This window comes from Rhincodon typus, unplaced genomic scaffold (assembly GCF_021869965.1).
Source record: "Rhincodon typus isolate 14 unplaced genomic scaffold, sRhiTyp1.1 hic_rhity00000531, whole genome shotgun sequence".
In the NCBI taxonomy this organism is placed as follows: domain Eukaryota; kingdom Metazoa; phylum Chordata; class Chondrichthyes; order Orectolobiformes; family Rhincodontidae; genus Rhincodon; species Rhincodon typus.
Genome location: NW_025966169.1, coordinates 11,081 through 13,623, shown reverse-complemented (window position 1 = coordinate 13,623; position 2,543 = coordinate 11,081).

Here is a 2,543-nt window from a genome sequence, read left to right as displayed (position 1 = left end):
TACTGAGCTGCTGGGGCTGTCTCCGCAAGGGCGAGAGAGAGAGGGTAACCAGCATGCTCACAATGGGCCGAAGGGTCTCTGACAGTATCGAGCAGCTCCGGGTGTGAGGGGAGAGAAAGGGCGACAAGCACACTTACGATGGGCTGAAGGGTCTCTGTCAGGGCTGACCAGCCCCGGGCGCAGGGGGGTGGGGGAGAGAAGGTGACTAGCACCCTCACGACGGGCCAAAGGGTCTCTGTCAGTGCTGTGTGAAGCTCTCTGAATGGGAAGGGGTACAGAGCATCTCACTGACACCTCACAAGTTGTGAAGGGTATCTGACAGGGCTGTCTAACACCCCATCAGAGAATCAGGCACCCCCACCCACTCCCAGCCGCAGGGAGGGGAGAGGGACAAGGAGACACTGAGTTGCGGGAGGGTCTTGGCTCTTTGGAATCCAGGGGGGAGCCCCAAAGGGCATGGACAAGTGGGCAGAGAGGGTCAAATCAGAGATTTACATAGAACATAGAATCTCTACAGTGTGGAAACACCGACCCTCAGAGCATCCCATCCAGACCCATCTAAATCCACACATCCCTGAACACTATGGGACAATTTAGCATGGCTAGTCCGCCCTGACCTGACCTGCACATCTTTGGACTGTGGGACGAAACTGGAGCACCCGGAGGAAACCCACACAGACACGGGGAGAATGTGCAAACTCCACACAGACAGTTGCCCGAGGGTGGGATTGAACCCAGGTCCCTGGCGCTGTGAGGCAGCAGTGCTAACCACTGAGCCACTGAGCCACCATGCCACCCCCGTACGCCTACAATCATCAGGGCTCATCCAGGAATTGAACCCGGGACCTCTCGCACATTCGCAATCTACAAACCCCCAAAGCGAGAATCATACCCCTGGACCAACGAGCCATATGTGGGTTGATGCATTTTGGCCAAAAGAACATTGAAGGGCCACATAAAATAGGGAGTACAATTCTAAAGTGGGAGGGTGGGGGGCACGGGCAGAGGGAGCTGGGAGTATAGGATCACAGATCATTGAAGGTAGCAGGACAGGGGAGAGAGAATAGTGCAGAAAGCACACAGTGTCCTTAGATTTATTACCAGGGGGACGGGTACAGGAGCAGGTAGGTGGTGCTGATTAGATCCTGGTTAGATCAGGGATGTGTAGATTCAGATGGGTCTGGATGGGATGCTCTGAGGGTCAGTGTGGACTTGTTGGGCCGAAGGGCCTGTTTCCACACTGTAGGGATTCTACGTTCTATGTAAATCTCTAATTTGACCCTCATCTGCCCCCTCTCTGCCCACTTGTCCATGCCCTTCCGGGGGCCCCCCCTGGATTCCAAAGAGCCGAGACCCTCCCGCAACTCGGTGTCTCCTTGTCCCTCTGGAGTACTGCGTCCAGTTGCGGGCCCCACATTATGGGAAAGATGTGAACGCATTAGAGAGAGAAAGGGTAGGAGCAATTTATAAGAATGGTTCCAGGGTTGAGAAACCCCAGCGATGAGGATAGATTGAAGAAGCCGGGGACTTTTCTCCGCAGAGAGAGAAAGGTTGAGAGGGAGATCTGGTCGAGATCTGCAAAATCAGGATCTGGGGCTGGACAGAGGAGACAGGGAGAAGCTGTTCCCAATCTTAAAAGGAACCAGATAGAGAGAGACAGAATTTTAAAGTGATATGCGAATGAAGTGAGGGTGATGTGAGATAAAGCTTTCTCACCCAGCGAGTGGTTAGGGTGTGGGGTGCACTGCCTGGAAATGTGGGGGAGGCGGGTTCAGTTGGGACGTTCCAGAGGGACATTGGCTGGTTATTTGGGGAGAAATGGGTTGGAGGGAGATGGGGAAGAGGCAGGAGACTCAGCGTGCCGTTAGACTGCTCATAGAGCTGGCGCAGACACAATGGGCCGAATGGCCACCTGCTGCTTGGTAACAGGGTTTCCTGAGAAAGTGGTGAATTTCTGCAATTCTCACCCCTAACGAGCTCACATACTGGGGACAACGGAGTCGGAGGTTAATGAGGTATTGAACACAGAGACAGAGAAACCGAGTGGAGGAGGACAAGCAGTTGGGATCTTACCAAGTGACAGCATGCACTCGATGGATCGAAGGGCCTGCTCCCGTCTTCTCTTTCAGGAACTGGACGTGGGGAGCGTTACAGGACCATAGCACGGCTGGCATTGTAACAAGATTTGGGCAGTTTCCTGTTCCCACATTTTTAACACCATCAGAAATAGGAGGAGGCCATTCAGCCCCTCGAGCCTGCTCCCCCTTCACACAGCTGATCCAACATTCCTCACAGCCCCTTTCCTGCCCTTTCCCCATATCCCTCGATTCCCCGACTGATCGAGAATCTCTCTTTCTCTCAGCCTCAAATATCCACAAGGACTCTGGCCCCATACAGCTCTCTGTGGCAAGGAGTTCTAAAGAGAATAAGTTCCTCCTCACTTCAGTCTTGAATTGGTGCCCCTTTATTCTGAGACAGTGCCCTCTGGTCCCAGACCCTCCCATGGGGGGGAAACATCCTCTCAGCATTGACCCTGTGAAGCC